Here is a 15,703-nt window from a genome sequence, read left to right on the forward strand (position 1 = left end):
GGTTTGACAATGTTCTTTCCGGACGTAAGAGTTGAAATTGATTTGACTTCTCCATTATGAATAGACTTTCCTGTCTCATATTGACCTTTTGGATTTGGGATAGGTTGACTAGGGAATGTTCTATTTTCTCTATCAGCTAAAGCATTAGCGAGTTGTCCTACTTGTGTCTCGAGTTTGGTAATTGATTGAGACTAATTTTGTAGGATTTTTTGAGTGGATTGCATAAATTTTTGTAAAGTATCTTCTAAGGAAGGTTTCCTTTGTTGAGGATATGGTTGATTTTGTGGGGCATGAGTTTGGTTTTGCGTGTTGTATTGGTGCCCTTGATTCATTGGAGGTTGGTTTTGTCTCCATGAAAAGTTTGGATGGTTTATCCAATTTGGATTATATGTAGATGAAAATGGGCTATCATTTGGTTTCCCATAAGCATGAAGAGCATTTGACTCCTCAGAATAGGCTTCTTGGAAGGAAGGACATGCTTGGGCATTATGGCAAGGATTAGAACATATAGAACAAACATCTTTTCTTTGTTGTATTGGAGAATTTATAGTTTGGCATATGGCTAATGCTTCTACTTTTCTCGCTAATTTGTCTAATGATGTTCTTAAGTCTAATTCATCTTTTACTTCATACCTTCCTCGCCTTTTTGGTGAATTAGTTGACCTAGACCTAGGATCAAAATAATTCCATTGTTGTGAATTGACAGATAAATCTTCAAGGGCGTCCCAAGCCTCTTGTCCTTGAAATTTTAAAAAATTTCCAGTATGCATAGATTGAACCATTTGACGATTAGAGGGAGTCAAACCATCATAAAAATATTTTACAAGTCTCCATTTTTCAAAACCATGATGGGGACATTTTAATAATAAATCTTTCCCAACATTCATAAAACTCTTCATTATCTTTTTTAAAAAACTCAGAGATTTCTCTCCTTAGACTATCAGTTTTAGACATAGGAAAAAATTCTAGCAAGAATTTATTATAAAGTTAATCCCATGTAGTTATAGACCTCGTGAGAAGGGAATTTAATCAAAGTTTTGATTTGTCTTTTAATGAAAAAGGGAATAATCTTAGTTTGACCAACTCATCAGAAATTTTTTGAAATTAAAATGTTGAGCAAATTTCTAAGAAATCTTTGACATGCATCTAAGGATCTTCTCTATCTAACCCATAAAAAGATGGCAACAATTGAATGATTGATGGTTTAAGCTCAAAATGGGTAGTAGAAGTGGTATGAAAAATAATACATGAAAGAGCATTAGATGAAATAGGTGCAAAATATTCATGCAAGGTTTTTTCAGGCACAACATTTTCATCAATAGGATTTATATTAATATTAGCAATTGGTTCCATGATACTCAAATTTTTACTAACACTTTCAATTTCAAACAAAGATAAACGTCTTTTTACTAATCGATTTTTAGAATTATGTTCCCAATGATGCATATAATTTTCACAAACAAGGCAACACAGATAATCTCAAACAAAAAATTTCTAATGTGGAAGATCAGTTAAAATTGCAACCACGGAGCATAGTTAGAATTTTTAGAAATTTCACAACAAAATAATTTGTATGGTTTACTTGTCCCCAGGCCTATTTGATTCCACTTACTCGCACACTACTAACAACTCCCCGAGTTTAATTAGTAGAGGCGGATTGGGAATTTTGTTCAAATTCCTTTAAGCAAAGATTTCTTATGGTGAAAAGACAAGATTTAGGTTTTTTTCCAAGTATTTTTCACAATTACACAATAATATGATAAGATACAAAGAAAAATAAGGTAAAATTAAATAAGGCTATCAAAAATTAGACATGAGTAGGGAGGCATAGCATGCCATCAACCATAACAATAAGGTAAAAATTGGAGGCACAAGTGACATCAACTAAAACATAAGGTAAAAGACTAGGAGGCAAAAATTTCCATCAACTATCTAGGAGGCAAAATTGCCATCAACTAGTAAATTGCACATAAATATAACAACAAGATAAATAAGGAAAATTACAACAAATGTTAGGAGGCTCAAGTGCCGTCAACTAACAAACATATACAAGGAATAAAAATTGCAACAAAGTTACAACAAAATTAGGAGGCAGAAGTGTCATCAACTATAAAAATTAAAAAGATAGATAGATAGGAGGCATAAGTGTCGTCAACTAAAAAAAACAATAAATATACAAATATAAATAAGTTTTTTTTTATGGGTGGTAGAACCGTCCCAACTTTTTTTTTTTATCTTTTTTTTTTAGTTTTTATATTAATAAATATTTTTTTATATTTTTCTATATATTTTTTTTTGAAGTGCAAAAATTAAAATAACTAGTAGAACAATTCACTAACCTTGAGAAAAAGTTTGTTTCTTTTCTTACAACTCCCCGGCAACGATGCCAAAAACTTGATGGACCCAAAATGGGTATGTTTTAAATATTTATATCGCAAGCGAACGAATCATTCATATAGAATAGTGATCGTGTAAGCAAGGATGTTGAACCAAAAGGAGTTGTCTAAAATAAAAAAGAAAACTATTTTAAACAAAAATTAATAAACTCTAACCTAGCTCAAAAGATTAGTGAGATTTTTGTATCAAGAAAATAAAATAACTATATAATAATAAAGATATTAAAGCAAGAAAAATAAACAAGACAGGAATTGTAAACAAGTTGTAAGAGAAAGATTATCAAGAAAATAGAAACCACAAAATATAAGTTTAATAATATCTATAAGTACATTGATTCCCAAGTTTTAATAGTTGAAATTAATCAAATGATCACATATTCAATTTAGATATTCTTTTTAAGCACAAGTTATTATATTAATAAAGGAGTTATCTTCACTTTTAGCAATATAATATCAAAGTATTTAGTGTGAATCAATTTAAAGAAACAATAAATAAATCAATGAATATTATTTATAAGGCAAAACATAATATTTTTGTTCTAAGCATTTGATGTGCACAATTTAACGGCACACCTTAATCAAAGAATACTATGATTTTGCACTAATGAAGAACACACTGTAAATATATGCTAGCAATAAAAAATACATGATATTTAAGATGAAAGAAAACATTTGAAGAAGAAAAATCCATAAACTTTGTTTCAGAAATGGGAAATCAACATACAAAATAAATATTTTCTAGTTACATATTGTTTCATCATCACCTTAATAATTTTAAAAAGATTAGAAACTCATAACTAGAATAGAAATTACAAAACAAGAAGAATACATACTTGAAAAATGCTCTGTAAAAACACTAAAATGGAGGAGAGAATGGTAGAGAGAAATGGTAGAAAAGATGATGGTAACCAAAAAATAAGCACCTGAAAATGGTCTTGAAATTACATATTTATAGCCAAAATGAGATTATTAAAATAATTAATTTAAATTAATTATATTGATTAGATTAATTAAATTAATAATAATATGGCAAGTAGGGGTAAATTCTAGGGTGTCATGATGAATTTTGTAGTGAAATGTGTAGGAAAGTTGGGTAAAAATGTGGCATTTTTGGACCTAAGGGGACAAGGAGACAATGAGGCATTTGTTGGGCTCAATAAGAACAAAGGGTGGTTGTGGCAGGCATGGGCCTGGCAGGGAGGCAGTTGGGCCGAAATGGAGCAGGTTGGCTGGGGCTTCGGCGTTGGGCCTGGTTGGGAAGGCTGGGCAGGCGCGGGCTAGGCCGGTTGGCTAGCGGGCCTAATGGCATGCAGGCTCGTGGAGAGGAGAAGGAGGTTGGTAGCTGAAGTGAGGCTTGGGTCATGGGCTTTGGGCAGATGAGCTCATTTTCCTGCTCAAAAATACCAAAATTTGCTTTATTTCTTCTAGTTTTACTTATTTTCATTTCCTTCATTTTTCTTGTTTTTCAAGAGCCCAAAAATACAACATGTTCCCTATAAAATAAACATAAATTAAATTAAAACTAAATATTTTAAATAATAAAATATACAAAATAAGTTCAATGAAAATACTAATTAAAACTTAATTTACTAAAACATTTAAGCTCAAAAGTACATCTTTTTACTTCCAACTTAACAATACTAATTTCAAATAATTAAACTACAACATATTATAATAAAATATCTATAAAAACATATAAAAATCTAAAAAATTACAATAAAACTAATAAATTCAAAATTACTTAAAAACTTAATAAGTTACTTAAACAAATCAAAGACTAAGCAACAATTAGCATAAAAAAATGTGTTAAAATAACTCTATTTTGTAGAGTTACACTCAACACATGAGTCTCTTCTAATACATGTTTCCTCAACATGAAAATATAAAATACATTGGGTACAACCGACAGTACTGATGGTAAGGCCAATCTATAGGTCACCTGACCGATCATTTCCAGGATCTCAAATGGTCCTAGAAATATAGGGCTCAACTTGCCCTTTTTCCCTACTCTCCTCACCCTTTACCATGGTGAGTCTCTAAGGAAGACCTAGTCTCCCACTTGGAACTTCAAGTTCCTGCATTTCAGATTAACATAACTTTTATGTCTACCATAAGAAGCGAGCATCCGAGCTCTAATCTTTTCAATAGTCTCAGTGGTCCTCTGAACTACCTTAGGACCCAAATATTTCCCCTCACCCATCTCATCCTAGTGAATGGGAGATCTACACTTCCTTCCATACAACATCTCATAAGGTGTCATTCTAATAATCAAATAGTAGCTATAATTATAGGAAGATTCTTTTATAGGCAAATATTCATTCCGAGACCCTTCAAAGTCCAATACACATACTCTTAGCATTTTCTCTAATATATGGATAATCCTCTCTGATTTACCATTAGTCTGAGGATGATAAGTTGTACTGAACTTCTGCTATATACTCATCGCCTTCTATAAACTTCCCCAAAACTTGGAAGTAAAAACAAGATCCCCTGTATTGCTCGTCCTCACTGATAAAAGTAAGCTGACTTTGTATATCGGTCTATAATTGTAGTGTCTCATAATTTTACTTAGCTAGATAGTAATAGCTTATGTTGTAGTATTTTAGTTTTTCGTGGTTATTGGTTCAAGCCAAGATTTAGTTGGAAACTCATAGAGATAGTTATGGATTTTATAAGTTTATCCTATAGTTTAGAAATATTAATTTTATCATAAGGTTTGATTAATATAGATGGTTCTATAAATATTATTTATTATAATCTAAGGTTTAGATGGAATAATTAAGAATTTGACACTTGTCACATGTATGTTTATTAAGGACTTAAGGATTTTAGATGATTAAATCAGTTAAGGATAAACCTAGGAAGTCATGAACCTTCCCTCAGCTGTCAGGATCTCGTATTACTCAGTCAAAGTGGTTTAAACAAATTCAAGTGTGCTGAAAGTGTGCAAAAAAGTGTTTGATATATCAGTGTAAGCCGATATATCGCAGCTATAGGGGTCGATATATCGCCTATGATTGATACGGAAAACTTGTTGACTTCGCACGAACGAAACCATGAAGGATTGAGAATATGGGGGAGGTGATATATGGCTTATAGGGGGCGATATATCGGCTCTACATGCATATTTTGAAAGTCTGTGGAATCTGAGCTAGAAACAGCCGTCAACAACTTGGACTTGCTATTGAACGATTTTGACCGAGTTCTGGGTATCTGTTGAGGAGAAAATTCAATTTTTATATATTTATTTATTCATTTTAAAAGGAGTTAGTTTCACTCCTTGACCTCTATAAATAGGACCTTTCACTCAGCCATTTGCATCATCATTCAAACACTTTTCAGAGCCTCCAAGCTGCTAATTTTGTTCTAGAGAGAAATGCTAGGGTTTTGTGGTTGAAAGTTTTTTTCAAATCTAAGCTTTTCTAAACTCTTGGGAAGTAAGCTAGAGTGTGATTTCGGTATTGAGGTGTAGATCGAAGTTCTAATCTATCCTAGGTATTTTTTATCCTCGGGTTTAGTTCATTATAGTTGCTCTTATTCTTTTCATTTTCTTCAAATCCTAACAAGTTATAATGGCTTTTGGTTAGGTGTTTGATTTTCTTGAAACTTAAGGTTTTCGGTAAGTTCTTACCTTGATGGTTTAGATCTTCTTTTCATCCTCTTTTCTTTACAAAACTTATGGTTTTTACTATTTGGTTTTAGGAGTTTCTAATCCTACATTTCTCTATAGTAGACTATAGCAAATAAGCGAATCCCAAGATTTTTATCATTATCGTAGACTATAGTTGTGTTTAAACCTACCTCTAAATAGTAGCAAGAGGACCTAGATGGTTTCTATCACATACGACGGTAATGAGTTAATGGCCATTAATTTGTAGTCTTATGTTTTTATGACTTATGTTCTTACGTCTTATGTTTTATGTTATACTTTAGTGGTTTTTCCTTACTGGGCATTAGACTCATTCCTTTTTATTTAGATTGTGCAGGTAAATGAGCATGGAAGGCGGGACGGATTCATGGTGGCTTTGGCATGTGCATTGGGAGAGAACTAAATGAATTGACTGATGGGAAAGATTGAGGATGACGTTTATGTTTCAAGTCTTTTTATTTATGTATTTATGATTTTCCACATTTAGTATTTAAATGATTAAAATAAAGGTTTAAGTTCTCTTTATCATTTTTATGTAATAACAATGGGATCTCGTATTTTGGATTTTCTAATAAAGTTCTATTATTTTATGTATGTATTCGAAAATAATAGTTATGTCTTAGTAGTTTTAATGGTCCGAGGTCTTTAAGTTAGTGGGTCGTTACAATAATGACCAAGACTGAATCATGCTAGCCCACTATCCTGGGCAATCCCCCCACGAAGTCCATCGTGATGTCCTCTTACTTCCACTATGGAATACCCAAAGGTTGTAATAGCCTTACTGGTTTCTAATACTTTGCCTTTACCTACTAACAGGTCTGCACTTTGCCACGTACTCAGTTACGTCCCTCTTCACCCCAGGCCACCAATATAAAGCTTTCAGATCCTGGTACATCTTCATCCAGAATCTCCCGTTTAATTCCAGTTTCCATCGAATCCCAAATCTGATATTTATACCTCAATAAACTCATGCCTAACATTGTATAGTCCTTAGCTAATCCAGCTAGGGAATCCCCTCTAATTTTTCCCATATGTGGTTCACTCAACTATTTCTCTTTGATCCTCTCTAAAAAAGTAAACTCAAGCGTAATTTTGGCCAACTGGCCTACCTGTAACTCTACTCTAGCTCTGGTCATATCCTTCAACTAACATGATGCATAGGCAAACACATTTTTCTGTCTGCATAAGAATACAATCCAAATCTTGTCTCAAGGCATCACAATAAACCATAAACTTGTTATGATCTGTAGGAAGACGCAGAACTAAAGCTATCATCAATCACTGTCTTTGTTCCTAAAAGCTGTTCTTGCACTAATCTGACCATGCAAACTTCTGATTTTGCCTGTCAACGAGGTAACAATCCTTGAGAATCCTTCCACAAAACACATGTAATACCTTGCCAATCCAAGGAAACTCCTGACCTTTGAGGTGTTCCTTGGCCTTGGCCAATCTCTAACTGAGAGTATACTAGAATATCATCAATAAAGACGATCACAAACCAATTTAGATACTTTTTGAACTCCTTGTTCATCAAATCCATAAGTGTTGCCAGGCCATTACTCAATCCAAAAGGCACGACTAAGAACTTCTAATGCCCATACCTGTTACGAAAAGCAAACTTCTCCATAACCCTTCTCCTCAATGCTCAACTGGTGATAACTAGATCGAAGATCTAACTTGGAGAATATCGTCTTACCTTGTAACTAAACCTTTAGTTCTTACAGCTCTGATGGAGCCATTCAATACAATGCCCTAGACAATGGTTTCGTCCCTGACACCAACATAATCACCATTATTTCTCTCTGTGTAGAGGTAACCCTGGCAGATTCTCTAGAAACACAATCCAAAAACTCATAGGCTAATCTAGTCTGTCCTGGTCACCCTGGCACTACCTGAGTGGTATCAACTACACTAGCTAAGAATCCTATGCATCCCTCTTACAATAGGTCTCTAGCTTTAAGTACATATATCATAAGTATATGGAGTCAATGCACAGTGCCAACAAATATATAAAGGGTTCCTCACCCTCAAGCCCAAGGTCACCATCTTTTTCTTGCAATCTATCATTGCCCCATACTTGGCTAACCAATCCATATCCAGGATCATAACAAAGTTAGTCTATCAATTCAACTGATGAATCTTTTCCCCCAATAATCTAACCCATCTCTTAGGAATTACCAGTAGGGTTCCAAATCCTCATCACAACATAACCACATAATCCACATACCAAGTTTGTGCCTGTACTAAATGCAACAAAGCCAAGAACAACATGGCACCAAAACCAAATCAGCATAATATAAAAATTAGAACTAGGAAGTTGACCTGCCATTACTAGGACTAGCCTCAGTCTTAGACTCTGACTGTGACTGCATCAGAGCGAACACTCGAGTTGGAGTTGAGCTATCCGCCCCCTTTGGTTCATCCTTCCTTAGCCATGGGCAATCCTTCTTGAGGTTCCCAACCATCCCACATAAGAAACATACCTTTGCTCGGCATTCCCCCAGATGGCGCCTCCTGCACCGAGTGCATTATGGGTAGAGTTTCCAGAACTCATCCTTGCCCTGATGGCCTAACTGAACATTTTAGAATCTCTTTTCTAGTCCATGGGTACCAAAAATGTTGCTAACTTTTCTTTCCTAATCATTGGGGCCTCTGCCCTGCTTGATCCAATAAACTAAGGTATCACTGCCTGAGCTTCATGCTCTCTAGCACTCTCCCTCCAAATCTTTTTTTTGTGCACTCAACAACGAGGGCCCTCCCTACCACCTGAGCGTAGGTAGAGATCTCATGTACTGGGGAAATTCTAATGCCCTGGGCTATTATGGAATTCAATCCCTAGATAAATTGCTTCTTCCGAGCCACATCCGTGGGTACCATATCAAAAGTAAACTTGGCCAACCCATCAAATTTGTTAACATACTGTCGTATTTCCCAGAACCAGATTCAGAAATTCATTTGTCTTTGCAGTCTTAATTGCATCACAGTAATATCTCTCATTAAAAAACTGCCTAAATTCTTTCCAGTTCATTGCAGTTGTATCTCGTGTCTGGGATACCACTTCTCACCACGTTCGGGCATCTTCCTGGAACACATATGTAGCATAGATCACCCTATCGTGACCCACAACCCCCATACTATCAAGGATGGAACTGATCATGCCCATCAATTGTTCAGCTCTGAATGGATCTAGGCCTTCCTCAAAAATTGGAGGGTAATATCCTGAAATCTCTCATATAGTAATTCCCATCTATTCTCAACCCTAGGCTGAGCCAAAACTGGTGCCACTTCTGGCATAGCAAAGGAAGAGGTGTCCCCTGACAGAACTTGTTGTTTTAAACACCTGATCTCTTCCTCTTGCCTCTGCAATCTTAATTGCATATCTGTAAACACCTACTGCCAATTCTGAGAGGCAGGTTGTAGCGTCGCAAATTTGCTAATAATCTTAGTGCCTTGATTAGCGTGTTGAGAGGGCAATAATTGATTTAATTATGTTAATATGTGAATTAAATGATTATGTTATTAGAAATGCATGTGTAGGTGAATTAAATATGCATGTGGACCCAATTTGGTTATTAGGGCCATATTTGTAATTTTAGCCCATTGAGGGCATAAATACATCTATATGTGTGTTGTGATTGGTACCACGAGGTTGTGGTGATATATTTGTAATGTGCGATCTGAGACGGTCCTAGGGTGCAGAATAGCTAAATGTTCACAACGGGATCGAGTACCCGGCTCGAGGGGAGCCTAGGGGTATTTTGGGTATATAATATGTGTTCGGGATTATCGGATAATAGGTAGTGATTTAATGTTTGTTTAAGTGTGTCAAAGATTAAATGGGGAATTATAGGAACACTTGAGGGCATAGCGAGATATGGCAAATGACGGGATTACCCATGGTGGCATTAAAGGATTATGATATACTTAAGGGAATTTTAGGCATTTTGGGACTTAGGTAGCTGGGGTTAGACTTAGCCACAACACAATTCTGGAAACCAAAAGAAAAACAAAAACAGAACTCTCTTAGCATATCTCACTTTCTCTCTCTCGGCACCCTCTCCCTCTAAAGGTGCTTGGAAGTTTGATGAATTTTTGAGGACTTTTGGCTAAGCAATTGAAGGGTTGGAGGCTTGAGGTGTTTGGGAATTAGCTCAAGGTTGAAGATATCACAAAGGTAAAGGTTTAAACTTGAGTTTTCTATTTAATTCTACTATAACTGAAAGTTTACATGGGATTTGGATTTTAGTTTGGTATTGAGTGATCGGCCAGGATATGAAATTATTCCTGGATTGTTGTGATGTTTAGGCTGTGTGGATGAGGATTCTATACTTGATTCTAGGTTTAAATGATGTTTGGGGTGCGAATTAGTGAGTTACGCTCGGGGAAAACGCAATAGAAAATCTTTTTTTCTAGTTTTTGGGCTCGCACTGCGGCCCGCTTGAACTTCGAGGCTTGGGAGCCTCAGATTTTTGCCCAGGTGCCGTGGCACAAGCTGAGGAGCGTCGCGACCCGTGTTCCCCAAATGTGAGAGCTATGCTCTCTGACTTGAGCGCACCGCAACCCTTAAGGGCTAGGCCGCGAATCAAATGGGAGTTTTTGGCTATTTTAGGGTTTTAAGCTCGAGAACCCGAATGTTAACGCCTGGGAAGGATCCTACTACCCGGTTTAGTAGGATTCTAGGTCCTGAAGGCTAGTATTTTAATCTGAAGTTCTAAATGATTAGAGATTGATGGATATTTATTTATTATGGCGTTGGGAGCAGGTTTTTACATCAAAGCTCGAGTTAGGGGATCGTTTTCGGGATCGCATTAACTTGTCAGCTCGGGACACATGTAAGAAAACTGTTTGTGCCCGTAGAGTAGGGCATGGCCCTATTATTTGTGTTTCAGGGCATGGCCCTATTAATTGTGTTTAATATATGTGTGAATATCTATGAATGCTATGTTATGTTATGCATGATTATGAATAAATGGCAAAGGCTGAGAACGACAAGGAGTCAGGTACGGCAAGGGCCGAAATCAGCGTTAAGCATTCTAAGTGCATACCGCTAAGGCGAAACCCTCCAAGGGCGTTGTACTCACTTGCTCGATGAAGACCGTGAACCCAGGGCTTGGTAAACCACCTTGGTCAGTGTAGGCCGCTATGTGTTTAGTTTGTTGACTGCTTATGTGATTTATTATTGGATTGAATTCTGCTTTGTATGCGTAGAGTTTTCTTTCTGGGATTCAGCTCATAGGTGCTCTATGGTGCAGGTAAGGGCAAGGTAAAGGTCGACCAACCATGAGTTGGAGAGCGTGGAGCGGCGTGTAAAAGTTCGGCCTACGTGGCTACCATGGCCAAGGTTATTTTGGGAAAAATATGCTATAATGATTTTCTTTGTCGCTTAGGTTGACTGTATTCATATTTTGAGTTGTAAAACATTTTCAAATAGTATTTTGGGATCCTAAATGTATAACTTTTATGATTTTAATGAATGTCCAAATCTTTATATCCAATGCTATCAAATGAGTCTTTATTCCATTTAATCACACTTTTTAACCTAAAACCCTCGATTAGCAAGCTAATGGCACATTTATAAATAAAATGGTAACGACTCAAAGGTAGTAAGGCATTATAACTTGGTATCAGAACATGCCAGGGTTTATGGTTACTGGAGAAAGACTGAACATTTACGCTCGCTGCTAGTGACAAGGTCGACTCAGGGTTGGTTGGTATTTAATGAACTATATGCTTAACTGCTTGTTTAAGTTGCCCTATTTTCCTGAATGTATAGATAGAGCATGATGAATGTGTTTATATATGCATGATGCTAGGGCATAGCCCCCTTGACTATTATATGTTATGTGCGATGTGTTACTTTGTTGTTGTGATTGTCTGATGGGATTGGGAGGTGGTTTCTGGATGTTGTTATCATGTCTGATGTGCGACGTCATTGATTGCAGGCATATTGTAGCTATGCCTCGTCGATCGATTAGACTCTGCGGCAATGGGGCCAAGGATGACAACCAGGGTCTGGACCCTCTACCTAACCCACTGAATTAGCAATAGTGTCTTGCTAAAATGGAAGCCAGACTTCAACGAACAGAAGATGAGCTTTAAGAGTTGAGGCAACAGGCCCCTCCTCGGGGTATTGGATTACAGGTTCCACAGGCTATGGCACCAGTGCCAGCCCAGCCTGCAACGGAACGTAGGTGGGAACCCTTGTACGAGTGGTTTAGGAAACAACATCCTCCCACCTTTGTGGGTGGCCCAGACCCACTACAGGCAGAGTAGTGGATGAATATGATTTTTTACATCATGGATTTCATGAGGGTGGAAGGGAATGAGAGAATGGCCTACGCCAACTAAAATGTTGAGAGAAGACGCCCGCATCTGGTGGGATGTTATGTCCCAGAGGAGGGATGTGACAGTTATGACTTGGGAAGAATTCAAAAACATCTTAAACGAGAAGTACTACAGTGTTGCAGTCCGACCTTCAAAGGTGGATGAGTTTGTCAACCTAACACAGAACCGAATGACAGGTACAGAATATACCCTGAAGTTTGATCAGTTAGCGAAGTTTGCGCCAGACTTGGTGCCTACCGATATGGCAGGGAGGGATCGATTTATGCGGGGATTGAACGTTATGATCTCCCGTGATGTCAGGATAACACTAGACCTGAGGACTACCGCCTATGCACAGGTAGTGCAGAAGACCCTTATAGTTGAGGGGACCGAGTGTAAAGACCTGACTAACTTAAAGACCGTAAACCTTTAAAAACTACTCAGACATATTACTATCTTTTGGAAATATACATAAAATAATAGAACTTTATTATGGAAAATCCAAAATATGGGATCCCATTGTTCATACATAAAATCATAAATAAAACGAAACGTTTATTTTAAATGTTCAAAATACTAAATGCGAAAATCATGAATACATTAATAAAAGACACAAATATCAACGTCATCCTCGATCGATTCCATCGGTCCATTCCTTTAGTCCTCTCCCAATACACATGCCAAAGCCACCTAGAATCCGTCCCGCCTTCCATGTTCATTTTCCTGCACCATCTAACTAAAACGGAATGAGCCTAATGCCGAGTAAGGAAAAACTACTAAAGCATAACATAAAACATAAGACTACAAATTAATGACCATTAACTCATTATCGTAGTATGTGATAGATGCCATGTAGGTCCTCTTGCTAATATTTAAAGGTAGGTTTAAAAATGTAGAGTCCCAGAATTTTACTTAGCTAGTTAGATAGTAGTAGTAGTAGAAATAGTTATAGTATGTTTATTACTGTAGATTTTGGTTCAAGCCGGGACTTAGTTGAACACTCGTAGCAACACTTATAGATTTTATAAGTTTAATCTATAGTTTAAGAATATTAATTATAACATAAGGTTTGATTAATATAGCTGATTATAAAGATGTCATTTATTATACTATAAGGTTTAGATAAAATTAATAAGATCATGACACTTGTCGTGTGCATGTTTATTTAAGGATTTAACTATAGTTTAAATAAAAGAAAGCTCTAGAAAACTATAGAACCTTCCAAGACCATTAAGAGCATGACACTTGTCACAACCTTGTTTATTTGAGGATTTAAGCATTTTAAATAGATAATTCAAAAATAGAAGTTTCTAGAAGCTCTAGTGTAATGCCCTGGATAGCTAGGACCGCTACACTGTGTACTTATAAAGGTACAGGACTTGCTAATCAAGTCATTTAGTCAAAACGTGTCATTAAACCATAAATGTGCTAAGGATAAAATGGTTTTGGTCTCAAAAGATACATTTCATATACTTAAACAAATTTACATATGGGATCCCAAAAAGGAACAGTGTTTAAAGGTTAGTTTACAAAATTTCCAAAATACAGACTACCATCAGCCACTCTAAGGCAAAACAGACATTTATAGCTTTTCTGTTCCTGTTATCCTCTCAACTGTGGCAGCTGAGCAGCTGGTCATGTACATTCCGCTCACAGAGCTCTCCAAGTCAGGGCTGATCAAGTTTGCCCTTGCCTTTACCTGCACCACGTAGCACCCGTGAGCCAAGGCCCAGCAAGAAAACATATTACACATCTTAACAATCATATCAAGAGAATAATTCATCAAGCATGATCAACCACTTAACATTCCACATTAATCACATAGCATGTAATCCGAATCAAAGATGCAACCAATCATTAATAATAGTCAAATCACATAATAACTAGGGCCGACAACTTAGGCCGCACCCTCTGTTTCCCCCACTGACTCCAGCCCTCTTAAACCGAGCTCAGTGCATAATAAGTTGTCCTCGGCTACCAGTGGTCGAGCCGCGCCCTGTGCGCAAGTGTAACCTTTGGCACTCTTAGGTCGTTGGTTTACTATTTACATGGCATAATACCATCCTTTTCAATGCATACATATTAGGGAACTCTTAGTCCCATTACAAATACACAACCAGGTGCAGTTTTCTTACCTTTGGCTTCCAAGTGAACTAGTTACGAGCGATGCTCCTTGATCGTGATCCGATCCCCGAGCCCTAGCTTAGCACCTAGTCACAACCAAGATAAAGGATACAATCTACAATCTTAAATGAGCTTCTAGACAAAGTTCTAGTCTCCGGAACATTGAACTTCACCAAACATGATAAAAGATTCAATCCTGAGCACCTAGGTTAAATTCCCAAGCCTAGAATCTCAAAATCCCAAAATCCCTTAAGGGCCACGGCATTAGCCACCCATGCTGTGGCATGGCCCCAACCAAAGGCCTCCCAATGCCCAAAAATAGGTAAGGGCCATGGCCCAACTCAGACCATGTCGCGGCCCGCCCTCCTTCCTCATCACACATCAACTTCGAAGGGCTGCGGCTCACCAAGAACTATGCCACGGCCCGACCCCTTCGAACCCAGAAAAACCTCCATTTTTAACTCTCAAACCTCATGTAAACTCACTCAAAACTACCCCAATTCCACAACTAAATTACCCACAAACTTTCCACAAGATTCCAACAACACAACCCAGCTGAAACCTAGACTAGAAACCCATCAAAAACCTACTTCAATCACAGAAATTTTCTAACTCAAGAACTCAAAACCCAGCCATGGAAACACTATAACTCAACCTTTAAACCTTAAATTAGAGCTTACCTCAGTTGCAGAACCAATCCTCCAAGAGTTTTCTGGCCTAACTTCCAAGGTTCCAGCCTCAATTTAATCTTCAAATCCAAAAACCCAAAACTTCTTAGAACACACTCAAAAACACAGAATTTCAACCACAGAAAATGGAATTCAATTCTTACCTCGACCTTGATTAAGTTCCTTTGATAATCCTTGAGCTAATCCTCTAAACTCCAGCTTCAATTCTTAGATTTCCAGCCAAAACCTCTAAGTTTCTGTGTTCTTCTTTGGGAGAGAAAGACAGAAAGGAAGAGAGGGTCGGTTTGCTATATTCCACAGTTTTCTAAAATCTTCTTAAGTCTATCCTTAAGCAATCAAGTTAATCCCAAGGCTCGGGGTACCGGAAACGTCCCCGAGGGAAAAATGGTAAAATTCCCCAATATTCCCATCTAGACTTCCTAACCTCAAATATATCTCCAATTATTTATTTTCATAACCCAATAATCTAAATAACCACCCGATACCTGAAACACCCCTTGACTTGTCCAAAGTCAAATATT

General features: G+C 37.0%; 1 long non-coding RNA gene and 1 pseudogene across 1 annotated transcript; one reads left to right on the forward strand and one right to left on the reverse strand.

The window, feature by feature from the left end:
• Positions 1-840: 840 nt before the first annotated feature.
• LOC133807908 (small nucleolar RNA R71) lies at positions 841-939 on the forward strand (annotated as a pseudogene).
• Positions 940-13,983: 13,044 nt separating this feature from the next.
• Positions 13,984-14,544, reverse strand: LOC133807011 (uncharacterized). The gene is made up of 2 exons (XR_009879111.1): positions 14,505-14,544; positions 13,984-14,068 (listed from the first exon to the last, which is right to left on the reverse strand). It is a non-coding gene; the product is annotated as an uncharacterized LOC133807011 (long non-coding RNA).
• Between the last annotated feature and the right edge of the window lie 1,159 nt (positions 14,545-15,703).

Source organism: Humulus lupulus, chromosome X (genome assembly GCF_963169125.1).
Source record: "Humulus lupulus chromosome X, drHumLupu1.1, whole genome shotgun sequence".
Lineage (NCBI taxonomy): Eukaryota > Viridiplantae > Streptophyta > Magnoliopsida > Rosales > Cannabaceae > Humulus > Humulus lupulus.